This window comes from Oryctolagus cuniculus, chromosome 13 (genome assembly GCF_964237555.1).
Source record: "Oryctolagus cuniculus chromosome 13, mOryCun1.1, whole genome shotgun sequence".
NCBI lineage: Eukaryota > Metazoa > Chordata > Mammalia > Lagomorpha > Leporidae > Oryctolagus > Oryctolagus cuniculus.
The window spans coordinates 58,066,538-58,087,026 of NC_091444.1; the positions used below are offsets into that span (position 1 = coordinate 58,066,538).

Sequence of the window (20,489 nt, forward strand, 5' to 3'; positions counted from 1 at the left end):
CTTCGGACCGGTGTAAGGTTGTAGTATTTTTTTCTTTTATTTAGAATACTGACAAAAAAGATTACTCATTTTTTTAATGATCCATATTTTCCAAACCAGAACTCATAATGTATATGTCTCCTAAGCTACTTTGAAATCCAAGTTTTGAGAACCATTGATATAAAAGGAAAATAATTAATGTGCACTAACATCAATATATTCCAAGGGATTTTTTTAAAAGAAATAAAACATAGAAGTCATACATATTAAGTATGATTATTCTTGTTAGAAAAATGTTTTTCCATATAGGTTTTAAATTGATAAAAATAGTATTGTTCACTACAGATATTATGAAAAAATTATTTTGAAAATCGCCTATGATTCCAACACCAACATTTGTATGTGTTAGTTCTTTTCATTTGAATTTCCTTAGTATCTATTTTTACAAAAAGGAAATGGACATTAAGTCAACTGCTTATTCATATTACTTTGGAAGCATTTAGAAAACAATCCATTCAGCACAGGCATTTCAAGATCACACTAATATTTTGCCTGATTGTGCGGATCAGTCAGGGAACTAACTTTAGCGATGAAAAGTCAGGTGAACACCACGTTCTGAGAGGAAATGAGCTGAAAGCAGCTAATCCTGGGCTTAAAGAATTACACCAGGAAAGACAGCTGGCCCACACCCGTGCATAAGGACATCCAAAGAATGTTTAATTATGGACTCTGTAAAAATACCTTGAAACCAGGGAGCTCAAACAGCTTTTGTCAGAAAGACAGGGATAGATGGAAGTTAAGATTATTTCCCATTCAACAGATGGAAAAATCTCCACTCAGCCAGCAGTCCAGGAGGTCAAAAAAGAGACTGAGGTTTCTGATGCAGTCTAGAGCTCTACTGTTAGATCTTGCAGATTTTTGTAAGAAACAAAAAAATGTTTAACTTTACTTTGTTTGGCCTTTTGGCCTGCAAAATACTCAGGCAAGCTGACATTTCGGGTACAAATTTTGCAGCTGTGTAATCACTGGGGTCTGGGAGACCTTACTATACTTGGTTCAGCTCTTGAATTCCTTTAGAGACCAAGACAATAGAACTTATAATTAGCAAGCTACCATAAGTCTCAGAGTATGACACATGAATAGAACTCTTCCTTTTTTCTCTTTCCCCACACAAGGACATAAAAATAGAGCGAGTAACTAGTATATTTGCATTTCTACTCACATTAATAAAAAAATCTAAATATGGAATTTAGCAAGAGTAATGTCCAATGTGAGGTGAACAAGTTTTACTTTCCTCCAATCTTGAGGTTTCTTGATGACATAATGAGTCAAGATGAACCCATTGGAGGCATTAGTTCCAAACTGCCCCTTCTTTTTCATTCTCAGTGTATTATCCCTCATTATCTATAGAGGAAATATTCCAAGACCCCCCAGTAGATGCCCAAAACCAGGGAAATAGTAAACTGTGTACATACTATATTTCCTCCTATACGCCCATCAGAATTGCCACATAGTTAACCCATCCTTTCAGAGTTAATATGTTCTTCCATGTTATATGCCCTGGTGTCTCATTTTCTATTACTACTTTTGTGCTTTGGGGCCATTACTAAGTAAACTTTTACACAAGCACTGCAATATTATGCCAGTTGACCTGTTAACAAGATGGCTAATGACTTTTGGGAGAGTAGTGAACACAGTACAGATACACTAGACAAAATCCTGAGCAGGACTCAACAGGACAGCAGAAAAGATTTCTTCATGCTACATGAAATGGCATGAAATTTAAAACATGTAAAGTCTTTATTTCTGGAATTTTCCATTTTATATTTTCAGACCATGTTTGCCTCTAACTGAAAGCACAGAAATCAAAGCCACAGATAAGAGGGAGACTAATCATTATAAATTCAGCTCGGGGGTCTCATTTCTTTCCCTGGACCACTCTGATTTGGTCTCCTTACTTATTTCTGCTTTATTCCAACTCCTATATGGCTGCCAGATCAATGCACTGAATCACAAGCCTGATTATGCTAACTAGCCACCCTGTAGCAATGAAGATCTGAACAGCCAGGATTCTACAAAAATCTCATCTCCAAGGACTTTTCTGCATTACCTTCCTTCAATCCTGGGCCATGTGCAGTTTCCAGAGAAGCTTCATTGTCCTTAACTCACACGCTTTCCTCTTTCATTGCCTCTCTTCTCCCCCTCATGTTATCTCCTCCACCAACACTGCAACCTGCTCTCCAGATTCCATCCATCCACAAGCTCAACCATAAAACTCCTGGAAGCCAACAGCTACAGTCCTTCCTTCCCATGATGTTCCTTAGAAACGTTCCTCAATGCCTACTTGTTTAATTTTAATTTGCTCTTTAACTGTATGGATCTCGTTTTTGGCTGCTACATAAAGACCAAAATGTTCAAGCAATCCTTGTAAAGCTAGACACTTTGGATTTTTACTGCTGAAGCCTTCGTATCCAAGGAAGAACAACTGACTCCCCTTCCTCTCCATCTCAGTTAGAGCCCCTGTTTTCTCTACGGATGGGTCTTCCCTTGACCAAGCTTTAGTCAAGTTCCTCTGAACCCTCTTCCCAAGTGGGCATGGACCTTGTACTTACGTGTCTGCTTCTGCATCACCCAGTCTGAATGAGAGTCCCCCTGCAGTGGTTAATTGAGAAACCCCATCCTCCATGTCTGACCATTCTCTAGATATGCTCATCTTCTCATTCCCCACTGTCCCCCAGGTGAGGTCTGATCACTCTGACCTGCCTTCAAGAAAAATCCTATCAGGTCTGAATAACTGAAATATCTCCTTAGGCCTGATTTTCCCTGATTAACTGTCCCTCTGAGTAATTTTCTATCCACTTACACCACCCTGCTCACTGTTTCTCCACGCTGTGTCGAGCCCAGTCCAGTCCTTGAGGCCTCTTTTCCTCTACGGCAGTAGTTCATTAATAAATTTGTTCTTAACTGTCTAACTATGAAGTGTTTCTGGAGCACTTCCCCTGACAGTCACAACTCTGTGAGATAGGCTAAATACTACTGGAGTAGAATAGGAGGCGTGAAGAGGTTAAGTGTCTTGGCCATGGTAATGCAGGTAGCAGTAACATTTAGCAGTGAAGGAAGCTTGGAAAGGTTATTCAAGCCACTGGTAAGCTGATGCCTGAAGATAAATCTAACTATTTTTTTCTTTTCAAAGTGACCACAGGGTTGAGAAAGTAAAGCAAAAGGTCACACAGAGAACCATTATTCCTATTTCCTTTTGGCCCTGTTCAGCACAGGGGAAATAAAAACAGATAACATGCATTGCAAGCCTCCTAAAAGGTAAGCACTACATAAACACCTTACATGAAACAACTTCATTTATCTCTCCTAATAGTTTTCATGAGGCACCTGTGACCACACGATACAGATGAGGAAAGGAGATTAGAGAATTAGCTTTCCCAGGTTGGAATGGGGACTGGAATCAAGGACCATGTGCTTTTAAGGCCACACTGCTAGCCTCAATGTCAGTGTTTCTCAAACTGTAGTGTACTGATGAGTCACCTGGACAGCTTAACTGCAGACTGGTTCACTAAGGCAGGGTTGGCACCCAGGATTCTGCATTCCTGACAAGTTTGCAGGTGATGCTCCTGCTGCTGGTACCCAGACCACACTCTGAGCACCAGTTTTGTTATGCTCCCCCCAGTAAAGGTGTTTGTCCCTCAAATCACATGGAACTCCCATTCTAGAGATAAGAAGGAAGGGGAGAGGAATCTTGACTCCACTGTAGCTAAGCCTACTGTTCAATCCTCTCTGAACACACTTCACCATGCCTCTGCCAGACTCCACCGCCTCAGCTTTAAATCAAGCCTTTCTTGTGCACCATGAAAATACTTTCACTCTGAAGCACACACAACAGTATTCCAGGGAGTGCTTAATGGCATCATTGTGCACAATTTCTCGTCTTCGAACTGACCACAATCCTTCCCATGCTACATTATATGTGTTTCCCAATGTTCTGTTTTTGCTTTTTTAGAGTTATTGATGGATTTGGAAGGCAGAGTGGCAGACAGAAAGGCAGAGACAGAGATCTTCCATCTCCTGGTTCACGGTTCACTCCCTTAATGCCTGCAACTGCCAGACTGGGCCAGGCCAAGGCCAGAAACCAAGAACTCCATCTGGATCTCCCATGTGGATGGCAAGGCCACCATCCACTGCTTTCCCAGGTGCCTTCACAAGAAGCTGGATCAGAAGCAAAGGAGCAGGAATTTGTACAGACACTTAAATATGGAATGCAGACATCCCAAACAGTGGCTTAACTTGCTCTACCACTATGTTTTTTGACACATTAGCACATATAAAATTCCCTAATTATGTAACTTTCTGTTAAGCAAAAAATGGTATTTAATTTATCAAGGAACTAATAGAAATGGCCATTTTTCCCCTAAGATGAAGATCCCCAATATAAGTTCAATAAGTGGCAAACAGAGGTTTTATTTATTAATTCTTCCATAATTGTCCAGTATTTGCTGTGTACCAGGTACTGTGCTAAGCTTGATCTAAGGATCCCTACATTCCATTTAATCCTCAAAACACATGTGTGTATGCACATGCATGGTGTATTCATGGATGTGTACATGTATACAATTTGCACATATTTTAATACACTAGTTTATGTTAACATTGTGAAAATATAAACCACAGTATTTTACATAAACTTAGTTTTAAGTTTGTTTTGCACACTCATTCAGATGCTGCAATATAATGTGGTAATTACTGCCACTTCCCAATATAGAATCTCATTAGATTAAGTTAGCCTCTGTAACTATTTGTTCTAAAATGTGTCCATGCACACACAAAATATCCCTTTGCCTTTATTGATGTGAAAATGAATCCATTTTGATGAAATTAATCAGCTTCACATTTATTAGCATCATAGCAGCTTTAATTGCCTTCCATTCTCTTACCAACCAAGTTTAAAATGTTGCCTTCCCATCACAAACCATGTTCTTCTCCCAGTGTTCACAGAAAACTGCAAGGTCTATGTGGCTGTCCAGTTAAGTCATCCCTGACACTCATCTTCTTTCATCCCCTTCATGCTTACTCGTGTGTGCCTGGGATTTTTCATGCAATTTTTTTCTTTATCATCAAGATGATCTTGTATATTATTTGTCCTCATTTAGCAGATTGAAACTAAGGCTTGGAGAAAAGAAATAATAAACACTAACAGTACTGGGAATGACAGATATGTAGATTTGATTCCATGAACTTGACATTATTCTCACTGATAGTTCACCTGACCTGACAGAAGGATCGTTTTACAGCGTCCATGTCAGAAGAAGTTTTGAGGCAGGAAGGGCTAAGTGCATGATCAAAACTTACACACCAGTCACTGAAAGAGCTGAGCTTCCAGCAGAGGAGCTGGGTACAGAACCCGAGCTCTGGACTCTGATGCTCCCCAGACCCCTGATGAGAGTGCTGCTTCTTGGAAGGACAGTGACAGGGCCAGGACACAGAAGCCTGAGGACAAGTCTCCTGGGCTCAGTTACTGTGAACTTGGCTTGCCTGCTTTCTTAAGAGTCATTTTTCTAAGTCACATGACAACTTTAAATGATTAGAATTTTTTTTTGACAGGCAGAGTTAGACAGTGAGAGAGAGAGAGAGAGAGAGAGAGAGAGAGGTCTTCCTTCCATTGGTTCACCCCCCAAATGGCCACTGCGGCCGGTGGCTGCACCGATCCGAAGGCAGGAGCCAGGTGCTTCCTCCTGGTGTTCCATGTGGGTGCAGGGCCCAAGGACTTGGGCCATCCTCCACTGCACTCCTGGGCCACAGCAGAGAGCTGGACTGGAAGAGGAGCAACCGGGACAGAATCTGGCGCCCCAACCGGGACTAGAACTCGGGTGCCACGCCACAGGCATAGGATTAGCCTCGTGAGCCACGGCGCCGGCCATGGTTAGAATTCTATGGAGCCTAGTGCCATGGTGCTCAGTCAATTGTAGTTGAGAAAAGTAATTATTTCCCCTCCTTTTGTGGCTATCACTAGCTATGCACCCACCAATACCTATGCCCAGGAACTCTGCCTCCCCTCTGGTCCCCCAGAGCTCACCCATGCCTTTGTTCTTGCAATATTCTTCAGTTTTATCTAGTTATCAGTATATTCTCCTGCCCTGAATTAATTCCATCTTTTCATAAAAAGCCTTTGATATCTCCTTGCTTTAAAAACTTGGTTCCTGGTACCACCTCTTCCATCCATACCACAACCACCACCACACCATTTTGCTGCTCCCCTAAAAGATCATGCTTGCTGACAAAGCTGTCTCTACCACCTGCTTCTACTCCTTATCCTCAATTCTATTTTTAAACTCATTTCAATAATTTTTTCTGCTGTCTTATTCTGTTTGGGCTGCCACAACAAAATCTATAATCTAAATAGGTTATAAACCACTGGAATTTATTTCTTACAGTTTTAGAGGATGAGAAGCTAAAGATAAGATACCAGCAGATTTATTGTCCTGCAAGGACCTGCTTCTGGTTCACAGGCAGTACTTTTTCACTGGGCCCTCACTCAGTGGTGGAAGGAGTGGATCAGCTCCTTTGAGAACAGTCTGTATGAGCACTAATCCCATTTGTGAGAGCTCTGCCTTTAAGAACTGTTCACTTCCTAATACCATCATGCTGACAGGGAAGATTTCCTTTTTCTTTCTTTTTAATTATATCAATTTTTGAAAAGCAGACACACACACACACACACAGAGTCTTCCATTCCTTGATTCGTTCCACAAATGCCTTCAAAATCTAGGGCTAGGCCAGGCCAGGCTGAAGACCAAAGCCCAAATCTCCACCTAGGTCTCTCATGTGTGCGACAAGGACCTAAGTATTTGAGCTACCATCTGCTGCTTGCCAGGATGTGCATTAGCAGGAAGCTGGAATGAAAAGCAGAGCCGGGATTCAAATCCTGGCACTCTGATACAGGATGAAAGTATTCCAAGGGGTGGCTTAAGAGCTGAGCCAAATGATCACCCAGAAGGATAGGATTTCTTTTCTCTTTTTTTAGATTTATGTTAATCTTTAAAAGTTTTATTTAATGAATACATTTTTACACAGATACAACTTTAGGAATATAGTGGTTCTTTTCCCCAACCCCCTCCAGCTCCCATCCTGCCTCCCTCTCTCTCTCCCATTTCCATCTTCATTATGGTTAATTTTTAGTATGACTTTATATACAGAGGACCAACTCCACGCTAATCATATACTTCAACAATTTGCTCCCACGCACACACACAACACATAGACTACAGTTTGGGGGAAAATTTGCAGTCGATTCTCATACTACAGTTCAATAGGGAAAGCGGTCCTACCTGGGGAGCAAGTGCACAGTGACTACTGTTGTTCCTTTAACAATTAACACTCTTTTTTTTATGACATCAGTGATCATCCGAGGCTCTTGCTAAGAGCTACCAAGGCTATGGAAGCCTTTTGTGACCATAGACTCCATCGGTATTTGGACACAGACATAAGCAAAGTAGATGTTCTCTCCTCCCTTCAGGGAAGATTGTCACCTTCTTTGATGACCCATTCTTTCCTCTGAGGTCTCACAGAGATCCTCCATGTAGGATTTTTTTGGTCACAGAGTCTTGGCTTTCCATGCCTGAAATATTCTCGCAGGCCTTTCAGCTGAACCAGGAAGCCTTAAGGGTTGATTCTGAGGTCAGAGTGTTCCTTACTATGAATGTCATTCTAGGAGTCTGCTGCGTGGACTGCTTCCCATGTTGGTCCTTCCTTCCTTTTTAATTCTATAATTTTTACTGGGTACTTGATGTTGTTTATATCATCCCTTTTAAACTTAGACTGATCTATTTGTTGCCTTTAACATTTAATATGATCATTTTAATAGTGAATATGAGGTTTATACCACTGATTTTTATGGGTTCGGAGCCCCGTGACTAGTTCTTAGGCTGTACCCTTAGAAGCAAGTCTGTATAAGTGTATGCAGAACTAGACTGTTTTACAGTTATAGACTACCTCCTCCATCTCTTATTCTCCCTCTTATTTTTAACTGGGATCTTTTTCCAATTGCCTTAAAATATATATAATTAACTCTGTGTTACATAGAGAGTGCAGCATATAGTATGAAGGAGAGAAATGAGAGAGAAAGAAAACAGAGAAAAACAACAACAACAACAACAACAACAACCAAAAAGCACACACAGAGTAAAAAGTAACAATGGTAAACTGTCCCTCGACAATCAGGTCAAGGACTCTTGAAGACATTGATTCTAAAAGTGACAATTTCACTTATATAGCTTTCATTTTAAGAGTTCTATTAATTCTCCCAAATCAGGGAGAACATATAGTGTTTGTCCATTTGGGAGTGGGTTGTTTCACTAAGTATGAGGTTTTCCAGCTTGCTCCATTTTGTTGTAAAGGACTGGATTTCATTCTTTTTGACTACCGTGTAGTATTCCATGGTGCACATATCCCATAATTTCTTTATCCAGTATTTGGTTGATGGACATTGCTTCCTTTTCTTAGCTATTGTGAATTGAGCTGCAATAAACATGGAGGTGCAGACAGTTCTTTTGTTTACTGACTTCATTTCTCTTGGGTAAATTCCCAGTAGTGGGATGGCTGGGTCATATGGTAGGTCTATATTCAGATTTTTGAAGTATCTCCATACTGTTTTCCACAGTGGCTTTACCAGTTTACATTCCCACCAACAGTGGGTTAGGGTACCTTTTCCCCCACATTTTCTCAAGCATTTGTTGTTTGTTGACTTCTGTTTGAGGGTCACTCTAACTGGGGTGAGGTGAAATCTCATTGTGGTTTTGATTTGCATGTCCCTGATGGCTAGAGATCCATAGAATTTTTTCATGTGTCTGTTGGCCATTTCGATTTCCTCTTTTGAAAAATGCCTGTTAAGGTCCTTGGCCCATTTTTTTATTGGGTTGTTTGCTCTGTTACTGTAGAATTTCTTGATCATTTTATAGATTCTGGTTATTAATCCTTTATCAGTTGTGTAGTTTGCAAATAATTTCTCCCATTCTGTTGGTTGCCTCTTAACTTCCCTGTTTCTTTTTTTTTTTTAATTTTTTAACTTTTATTTAATGAATATAAATTTCCAAAATACAGCTTATGGATTACAATGGCTTCCCCCCCCCCATAACTTCCCTCCCACCCACAACCCTCCCCTTTCCCTCTCCCTCCCCTCTTCCATTCACATCAAGATTCATTTTTGATTCTCTTTATATACCTAAGATCAGTTTAGCATACATTAAGTACAGATTTCAACAGTTTGCACCCACACAGAAACACCAAGTGAAAAATACTGTTTGAGTACTAGTTATAGCATTAAATCACAATGTACAGCACATATAGGACAGAGATCCTACATGAGGAGTAAGTGCACAGTGACTCCTGTTGTTGACTTAACAAATTGACACTCTTGTTTATGGCATCAGTAATCACCCTAGGCTCTTGTCATGTGTTGCTAAGGCTATGGAAGCCTTTTGAGTTTGCCGACTCTGATTATATTTAGACAAGGTCATAGTCAACGTGGAAGTTCTCTCCTCCCTTCAGAGAAAGGTACCTCCTTGTTTGATGACCTGTTCTTTCCACTAGGATCTCACTTGCGGAGATCTTTCATTTAGGTCATTTTATTTTTTTTCCAGAGTGTCTTGGCTTTCCATGCCTGAAATACTCTCATGAGATTTTCAGCCGGATCCGCATGCCTTAAGGGTTGATTCTGAGGCCAGAGTGCTGTTTAGGATATCTGCCGTTCTATGAGTCTGCTGTGTATCTCACTTCCCATGATGGATCATTCTCTCCCTTTTTTATTCTACCAGTTAGTAATTGCAGACACTATTCTTGTTTATGTGATCCCTTTGGCTCTTATTCCCATCATTATGATCAATTGTGAACAGAAATTGATCACTGGGACTAGTGAGATGGCATTGGTACAAGCCACCTTGATGGGATTGAATTGGAATCCCCTGGTATGTTTCTAACTCTACCGTTTGAGGTAAGTCAGCTTGTGCATGTCACGAATTGCACATCTCTTCCCTCTCTTATTCTTACTCTTATATTTAATAGCTATCACTTTTCAGTTAAGTTTCAACACTTAAGAATAACTGCGTATTGATTACAGTATTCAACCAAAAGTATTAAGTAGAACAAACAAAAAAAAAATACTAAGAGGGATAACGTATTCAGTTGTTCATCAACAGTCAGGACAAGGGCTGAACAAGTCACTGTTTCTCATAGTGTTCATCTCACTTTAACAGGTGTCCTTTTTGGTGATTGGTTAGTTGTCACCAATCAGGGAGAACATATGATATTTGTCCCTTTGTGACTGGCTTATTTCATTCAGCATAATGTTTTCCAAATTCCTAACAGGGATCACTTTTCAGTTAAAATTTAAACACCTAAGAATAATTGTGTGTTAATTACAGAGTTCAACCAATAGTACTAGAACAAAAAAAATACTAATATGGATAAAGTATTACATTGTACATCAACTGTCAGGACAAGAGCTGATCAAGTCACTATTTCTCATAGTGTCCATTTCACTTCAACAAGTTTCCCCTTTGGTGCTCAGTTAGTTGTTGCCGATCAGGGTGAACATATGATGTTTGTCCCTTTGGGACTGGCTTAATTCACTCAGCATGATGTTTTCCAGATTCCTCCATCTTGTTGTAAATGACCGGATTTCATTGTTTTTGACTGCTGTATAGTATTCGATAGAGTACATGTCCCATAATTTCTTTATCCAGTCTACTGTTGATGGGCATTTGGGTTGGTTCCAGGTCTTAGCTATTGCAAATTGAGCTGCAATAAACATTAGGGTGCAGACAGCTTATTGGTTTGCCAATTTAATTTCCTTTGGGTAAGTTCCAAGGAGTGCGATGTATGGTAGGGTTATCTTCAGGTTTCTGAGGAATCTCCAGACTGACTTCCATAGTGGCTTAACCAGTTTGCATTCCCACCAACAGTGGGTTAGTGCCCCTTTTTCCCCACATCCTCTCCAGCATCTATTGTTGGTAGATTTCTGAATGTGATCCATTCTAACTGGGGTGAGGTGAAACCTCATTGTGGTTTTGATTTGCATTTCCCTGATTGCTAGTGATCTTGAACATTTTTTCATGTGTCTGTTGGCCATTTGGATTTCCTCTTTTGAAAAATGTCTATTGAGGTCCTTGGCCCATCTCTTAAGTGGGTTGTTTGTTTTGATGTTGTGGACTTTCTTGATTTCTTTGTAGATTCTGGTTATCAACCCTTTATCAGTTGCATAGTTTGCAAATATATTTTCCCATTCTGTTGGTTGCCTCTTCACTTTCCTTACTGTTTCTTTTGCAGTACAGAAACTTCTCAATTAGATGCAATCCCAAATGTTAATTTTGGCTTGACTGTCTTTCCCATTCTGTCAGTTGCCTCTTCACCTTCCTGACTGTTTCTTTTGAAGTACAGAAACTTCTCAATTTGATGCAATCCCAAATGTCAATTTTGGCTTTGACTGCCTGTGCTTCTGGGGTCTTTTCCAAGAAGTCTCTGCCAGTACCTATATTTTGCAGAGTTTATCCAATGCTCTCTAATAATTTGATGGTGTCGGGTCATAGATTTAACTCTTTAATCCATGTTGAGTGAATTTTTGTGTAAGGTGAAAAGTAGGGGTCTTGCTTCATGATTCTGCACGTGGAAATCCAATTTCCCTAGCACCATGTATTGAATAGACTGTCCTTACTCCAGGGATTGGTCTTGGATCCTTGATCAAATATGAGTTGGCTGTAGATGTTTGGGTTGATTTCTGGTGTTTCTATTCTGTTCCATTGGTCTATCCATCTGTTTCTGTACCAGTACCATGCTGCTTTGATAACAACTGCCCTGTAGTATGTCCTGAAATCTGGTATTGTGATGCCTCCAGCTTTGTTTTTGTTGTACAAGATTGCTTTAGCTATTCAAGGTCTCCTGTGTCTCCATATGAATTTCAGCATCATTTTTTCCAGATCTGAGAAGAAGGTCTTCAGTATCTTGATTGGTATTGCATTGAATGTATAAATTGCTTTTGGGAGAATGGACATTTTGATGATATTGATTCTTCCAATCCATGAGCATGGAAGATTTTTCCATTTCTTGGTATCCTCTTCTATTTCCTTCTTTAAGGTTTTGTAATTTTCATCGCAGAGATCTTTAATGTCCTTGGTTAAGTTTATTCCAAGGTGTTTGATTGTTTGTGTAGCTATTGTGAATGGGATTGATCTTAGAACTTTTTCTTCAGCCGTGGCATTGCCTCTGTATACAAAGGCTGTTGATTTTTGTGCATTGATTTTATATCCCGTTACTTTGCCAAACTCTTCTGTGAGTTCCAATTGTCTCTTAGTAGAGTTCTTTGGGTCCCCTAAATAAAGAATCATATCATCTGTAAAGAGGGATAGTTTGAGTTCTTCCTTCCCAATTTGTATCCCTTTAATTTCTTTTTCTAGCCTAATAGCTCTGGCTAAAACTTCCAGAACTATATTGAATGGATAGATTCCTGGACACATGCAACCTACCTAAATTGAACCAGAAAGACATAGAAAACCTAAACAGACCCATAACTGAGACAGAAATTGAAACAGTAATAAAGGCCCTCCTAACAAAGAAAAGCCCAGGACCAGATGGATTCACTGCTGAATTCTACCAGACATTTAAAGAAGAACTAACTCCAATTCTTCTCAAACTATTCAGAACAATCGAAAAAGAGGGAATCCTCCCAAATTCTACCTATGAAGCCAGCATCACCTTAATTCCTAAGCTGGAAAAAGATGCAGCATTGAAAGAGAATTACAGACCAATATACCTGATGAACATAGATGCAAAAATCCTCAATAAAAATCTGGCCAATAGAATGCAACAACACATCAGAAAGATCATCCACCCAGACCAAGTGGGATTTATCCCTGGTATGCAGGGATGGTTCAATGTGTGCAAAACAATCAACGTGATACACCAAATTAACAGACTAAATTAGAAAAACCATATGATTATCTCAACAGATGCAGAGAAAGCATTTGATAAAATACAACAGCCTTTCATGATGAAAACTCTAAGCAAACTAGGTATGGAAGGAAGATTCCTCAATACAATCAAAGCAATTTATGAAAAAACCCACGGCCAACATCCTATTGAATGGGGAAAAGTTGGAAGCATTTCCACTGAGATCTGGTACCAGACAGGGATGCCCACTCTCACCTGTTTCTTTTGCTGTACAGAAACTTCTCAATTTGAGATAATCCCATTTGTTCATTTTGGTTTTGACTACCTATGCCTCTAGGGTCTTTTCCTGGAATTTTTTGCCTGTGCCAATGTCTTGAAGGGTTTCCCCTATGCTCTTGATTAATTTGATGGTGTTGTGGTATAAATTTAGATCTTTAATCCACGTTGAGTGGGTTTTTGTATATGGTGTAAGATAGGGGTCTTGCTTCATACTTTATCCTGTGGACATCCAGTTTTCCCAGCACCATTTGTTGAAGAGGCTGTCCCTGTTCCAGGGGTTGGTTTTAGCTCCTTTGTCGAATATGAGTTGGTTGTAGATGTTCGGATTGATTTTCGGGGTTTCTATTCTGTGCCATTGGTGTACCTATCTGTTTTTATGCCAGTACCAGGCTGTTCTGATTATAACTAGAGGGCTAGGATTTCAACATGAGAATTTTAGAGGGATACATAATAACTGCCAATATTTATTCAATAAACATTATATTACTATGATGAAAAAACTTAAAATGTATAATACACACATCTGAGAGAACTTCATAAAGTTCTCAGAAAAATAGAATGAAAAGATAAGCTTGGAACAGTTGTTGTGGCATTGGTTTACACATTGGAGTGCCTGGGTTCCATCCTGGTCCTCTACTTCCAATCCAGCTTCTTGCTAACGCACACCCTAAGAGGAAGCAGATGATGGCTCAAGTACTTGGGTTTCTGTTACCCACATGGGAGACCTGAATGGATCCATTGGCTTCTGGCTTTGATGTGGCCCAGTCCTTTCTATTTGGGTATTTGGAGAGTGAAGCAGTATATGGAAAATCTCTCTCTCCCTCTCTCTGTCTCAGCCTGCTGGTTTGCCTTTCTTATGAATAAAAACAAATAAACATTAAAAAAGTTTATTTTTTGCAAAAATTGTGAAACCCATGCATAGCTTTCCAAAATACACAGTTTCTATGAATAATTGGAAGACTCTTTGTACAATACACTATCATGCATGTGATATTCCCACATATAGATACACATTTGTGAATCACAACAAAAAAGCTCATTCAGCGTGTGTGTATGTCAATGTAACCATGTCTGATTCCTATGAGTTATCTGTGTAGTTATTGGTCTTGTCTTCCCTCAGTCTTGAGATTGAAAACTCATTGTTTTTGAGTCTTCTAGAAGATTTTATACAGATACTTTTTTTTAGCCAGGCAGCATGAGTTCTTCTGTCTTGCCAGCTGCCCTGTGTCAGTCACTTCTACTCTAATCCCCTGTGAACAATCTACCAACTGGCTTCCTTTTTTAACTCATGTTTTCATTTTCACCAGAGTTAAAACTTGCCTTGATAACACCATTTTCCCTTTCATGTTTTCCTCTTTAGCTCTCCACTTCTTTAGCCACCTCAAATCAACGCACATGGGCAATCTGTGCTAGGGCCAGCTTGCCTCTGTTCATGGCCACTTCTAGATGTACAAAGGATGCATGTGACTGCTTATTCTCTTTTGTTGTCATCTCTGAAAATCACTCCCACTTAAAGAGAAAGATTTCATCCTCTACCACCAAGGAACTGCCTTTACTTGAGGGACAAAGATGTGCACACAATGGCAATGGAGAGTGAAATCTCTGTGACGATACAGAAAAACTAATTTTTGGCCGGCGCCGTGGCTCAACAGGCTAATCCTCCGCCTTGTGGCACTGGCACACCGGGTTCTAGTCCCGGTCGGGGCGCCAGGTTCCTTCACAGTTGCCCCTCTTCCAGGCCAGCTCTCTGCTGTGGCCAGGGAGTGGAGTGGAGGATGGCCCAAGTGCTTGGGCCCTGCACCCTATGGGAGACCAGGAGAAGCACCTGGCTCCTGCCTTCAGATCAGCATGGTGCGCCGGCCGCAACGTGCCAGCTGTGGCGGCCATTGGAGGGTAAACCAACGGCAAAAGGAAGACCTTTCTCTCTGTCTCTTTCTCTCACTATCCACTCTGCCTGTCAAAAAAAATAAAAATAAAAAAAATAAAAACTAATTTTTTAGGAGTATGGGGAAGAAAACTAGTTTAGACTTGGGGATTATGAGGCAGAAAGAGATGTCATGAATTTACTCTGAAACATACTCTAGAATGTACTCTAGAACATCAGTCGAAAGGATCAAAGTGAAGCCATGATCTAGTTAGGGGAAGAGGCATTGTTGAGCTTGGGGATGGATGGGGTACAGGATGATGTCCTAGAAGGTCTTTTTTTAAGAGTGGAGGGCAGCTTTGAAGTTATGATGTTGTGGACAATGAAGCTGGAGATTAAGATAAAAAAAAAAAAACCCAGAAGATTAGCTTTTTCTTTTTAAGCCAACATGGAATATAAGTACTTTTAAACAACAAAACTCTTAATATTTATTGAGGGTTTACAATATGCCAGTTATGATCAGTTGAACAAACCTAATCAGAAATCTGAAATTGAAAATGCCCCCAAATCTTAAGACTTTTTTGAGTGTAGATATGATTCCACAAGTGGAAAATTCTACATCTACAGGCACTCTAAAATACTATATAAAATATGTATAAAGGTGTATATGAAGCATAAGTGAATTTCATGTTTAGAATTGGGTCTCATCCCCAAGAGATCTCATTAGGTATATGTAATCAGTCCTAAATCTAAACAATCCAAAATGTGAAGCACTTCTGGCCCCAAACATTTCAGGTATGGGATACTGAAGCTGTATTGTTACAACATTTCTATAAGACAGGTGCTATTATTGTTTCCATCTTATAGATCAGAAGAATTGAGAAGTATGGAAGTAATGATGTACAGCATCCAGCTAGGTAGTGGCTCAATTTTAATTATTAGATTTTCATTTCAGAAAGATAAAAGATGCTTCTAGTTTCTGGGTTGCACCTAAAAAACACACAAAATGCTAGGGTGGAAATATGGACAAATAGGTAGGGGCAGGGAATTAACTTTTTTCCATTCTGACTTGTGCTTGGGGGAAAATATACATGGAGCTGGCCAGTTGGATACATAGATGTAGACGAGGTAACTGGGTTGGCAAATTGACATCATTGGGCTAAAGATCAAAGTTGAAGCCTGGGGGTGAAGTGAAATAAAAAGAAAATAATTCTGAAGGAACTTTGGGGGCAAGAAAGTAGATTGTCCTGTAAGCAGTACACAGAAAAATAAAAGTGAAAGAAAAAGGGAGGGAGAGGGAGAGGAGAAAGGTAGGGAGAGGGAGATAAAACATGAGTCAATTGACAGAAAAAAGATTTATAAACAGATTCAATGAGACAAAATCTTAAAGTTCCAGGAAAGAGGGAATAAAATTTGTAAAGACAACATGAAAGTTAAGGACCTCAGATTCTTGGGGTTTATCAGCTAAAACATCTTTTTTCATTTCCCCAACTGCCCTTGGAAAGAAGTGATGAGATTAAAGATCAACTTGCAGTAGGTTGAGGAGATGAGAAGAGAAGAAGAATTTAAATTGGAGGAATGGGGTCAGGGAGGCTGAGAGGAAGGGGTGTGGGTGAGAAATGCACTGTCTACTTTTTCTATGTGATTCAAAACTGTTTTGCACTTAGATACGAGGGTACTTCAAAAAGCTCTTAAGAAAAATAAAGTTAAGGGTATGAACAATATTGGTGCTAAAAAACTGTTGGTAAAAGATTTGTGGTAAAAAAAATTGCTTAATAGGTGAAAAGCTGTATTTTATAAAAATGTTCATTGATTTAAATTTTCTGCACTGAAATAAACTTGTAAGTTTAATTCCATTTTTTTCAAGAACTTTCTGAAGTACCCTTGCATGAGAGGCAAAAAAAAAGAAGAAGGAGGAGGAGGAGGAGGAGGAGAAAGGAGAGAGGAGAGAGGAGGAGAAAGGAGGGAGGAGAGAGGAGGAGAAAGGAGGGAGGAGAGAGGAGGAGAAAGGAGGGAGGAGAGAGGAGGAGAAAGGAGGGAGGAGAGAGGAGGAGGAGGAGGGAGGAGAGAGGAGGAGGAGGGAGGAGACAGGAGGAGGAGGAGGGAGGAGAGAGGAGGAGGAGGAGGGAGGAGACAGGAGGAGGAGGAGGAGGGAGGAGACAGGAGGAGGAGGAGGAGGGAGGAGACAGCAGGAGGAGGAGGAGGGAGGAGGAGGGAGGAGGAGGAGGAGGAGGAGACAGCAGGAGGAGGAGGAGGAGGAGAAAAAAGAAGTGTGATGACACAGGAGAGAGGGAACAGAAAACGGAAGGAGCAAAGAACGGGATCCAGACTTCCTGGTGCCTCCACATCTGTCCTGGCCTCTCTCCGCTGCTGGTTTTCCCTTGTTTCAGCTCTTCACTTCTTCCCTGATACAGCTACTAGCAAAGGTACATCAAGAAGTTTGTAGAAAATGGAACTAGGTGATTTATTGTTGGTGCAAAATTTTGTTGAACTCATGAATGCTTTTTAAAATAAACATTGCCAAACGCCTTTTGAAGACACCACCTATCATCATCTTGCATGTAGTTTCACATATTGCTGTCCAGTTAATTTTCCTTATGTTATTCCTCTCCTCAAACTCTTTCAGTGATATTATTGTATTTTTAAGATAAAAACCAGGCTTCCTTAGGTACACAAAGTCCTTCTCATTCTTTCCCTAACTTCATCATTCTGGTAGTCCTCTCCTCGTGTCCACATACTTCATAACTGAAGCTGTCTCATTAATTATACCTCATACTTAAGATAGCCTGCAATGATCTCTATTTATTTATTTTTGCCAAATAAATCCTGCCCTATCTCAAGTCTCATAAACTGTCCTCTCTTCTTTTTTTCTTTTCTTTTTAGAAAAAGATTTATTTATCTATTTGAAAGGCAGAGCTAGAGAGAGAGAGAGAGACAGAGAGAGAGACAGAGAGAGGCAGGAGAGAGAGACAGAGAGACATCTTTCCATTTGGTGGTCTACTCCCCAAATCGCCACAATGGCCAGAGCTGGGCTTCCTCTGGGTCCCTCATGTAGAGGGGAGGGTCTCAAGCCCCTGGTCCATCCTCCACTGCTCCCTCAGGGCCACCAACCGGGAAATGGATGGGGAAGTGAAGCAGCCAAGATCTCGGAACAGATGCCCATATGGATACCAGGACCACAGGTGGCGGTTCCACCGGCTAAGCCACAGCACTGGCCCCCTACACTCATCTTATGGGTGAATATTCTCTGCCTCTGAAGCCATATAATAATGTTCCTTTTATTCTATCTAGGCTTGCCAATTAATACAACCTTTTCACATTTTTCCGAAATCTTGTATGTGCCTACAAATACAAAAGCATCAGGAATCCAAACACACTAAAGATAATAAACCATGACAATTTGATTATATCATAATATCTGGTGTCATATTTAACAAATGATAGCAGTTAAAAAATGTGTGTAGATTATCATCAAAACCATACTCCAATGATAGAGGGTGTGATGAAAGCACTAGTTCCACTCATCTGAAATTTTTTAATCTCAGGAACATAACAGCAGGGATTGAGTAACTATTTTGCTGAAAGGAGATGTCAAATTGGGTAAGATTTGAAGTCCCAGAATAATAAGAAACTGTGTAAATTGAATTTTCTTTTTTTTATGATACACTGGGATGTAAATACCAGGACAAGCACAGCCTTCTTCTTTTATCACATTATAAACTGTCTTTTTCAAGTTATTCTATGCGATTTGAATTTATTTCTTCTTAGACTTGTATATGTGCTGCACACTCTTTGGTACTCAGGTCATGTGTTTAACTTTCAAGTTCATTTCCAATTTTTTTTTTCTTTATAAAACTAAGAGCTCTCTCATGTCTCTTGGAATGTGATTTAATTTTCCCATGTTACAGAACTGTGTCAAAAATCCATTTTTAGTTTTAAAAGTACCACCTACAAATGCCAAGTCTGTATTTTTAGGAAAGTAATTATTTATATTACTTTACCTGATTATTCCTGGTTTTACTATGGCTGTTCTTTGTTATGATTTTTATAGTAACTCTGTAAGATTTATTTTTGATATTCTTATTTTGATTGCATTTTGTTTCCCTTGGAAATGATATTCTGTGATGCATTTTGATCACATAATCATTTTTTTAATTTTTGTATTGGTTTTTGGTATAGCATATCACAGGTATGTTTTTCAAATGCTCCTTTTATTTGAAAATACTGTGTAATTTCCCATTTTGTGTTTAGTACCTCCTATAGAATTTCTTTTTTAACTCTAAACATTCTTTGGATAATTTATGCATGTTTTCTTTTAAATGCATTATTTTCATTTGAGTTATCTCTGAAAAGTTTAATTTTGGTTTTCAATCTATTTCCATAGAATGTATTACAATGCCATTAAAAAATTATTGTAGAGGCTGGCATTGTGGTGTAGCAGGTGAAGGTGCCACCTGCAATACCGGCATCCCATATGGTCAGCTGTTCCAGTCCCAATGTTCCACCGCCAATCCAGCTCCCTACTAATGGCCTGGGAAAAGCAGCAGAAAATGGCCCAGCTGTTTATGGGAGACCCAGATGAAGCTCCTAGCTCCTGTCTTCTACTTGGCCCAGTCTTGGTAGTTGCAGCCATCTGGGGAGTGTACCAGTAGACAGAATCTCTCTCTCTCCTTCTCTCTCTGTAACTCTGATTTTCACATACACACACACACACACACACACACACGTACACACTCATATAAAGGAACTGCTCATTTACTATCTCCACCTACTGTGCCTTTTTGAACTAAATGCACAGCTTACCACATAGTATGCTGCCACGCCGTGGGATACAAGAATGATGCCAATATCTTCACGCCCCAGTGGCCAGCAGGCACACACAAGGCAAGGCACCAGTCCTCAGATGAAGGCATAGTTGAGTGTCAGTTCTAGACAGGCTTCAGCATGATGGGGATATCTGGCTATACTTCTGCAATCTCCTGAGTGCAGCCAAGACTGGTTCTGTTGGCTGACATCAGATTCAGTGAGCACAAAATGAGTTGTTGCCCATCATAGGAGAGATTGTTAGCCAATGTGAGAACTAGAACGCAGATTTCCAAGGGGCATGGAGTAGACGCAGGAGTCAGGGTTTGGAGGGCCAGCCTCAAGGTTCCAGCTGAGAAAAGCTGGCCACAACAGGTACACTTCTCTGCCTTCACCTAAGTAGCTATTTCCATTCAGTACCTCCAGGAACCCTGCCCTAGCCCTCTTCATTACAACTCACTACTCAGCAGCAGCTACATCCGGGAACTTCTCAGAAATGTAAGAGCTCAGGGGTGCCTCAGCCTCTCTGGATCAGAATCTGTATCTTAACAGCTGACTCTACAGGCATTTGGGTTTGAAAAGCACTGCATTAGACAGCTCACTCAACCCTTTGCAAGGG

The 20,489-nt window shown here is 40.2% G+C and overlaps 1 protein-coding gene across 6 annotated transcripts in view; it reads right to left on the reverse strand.

The window, feature by feature from the left end:
* Positions 1-20,489, reverse strand: part of CHRM3 (cholinergic receptor muscarinic 3) — a 613,309-nt gene that overhangs the window by 359,642 nt on the left and 233,178 nt on the right. The window lies entirely within an intron of this gene.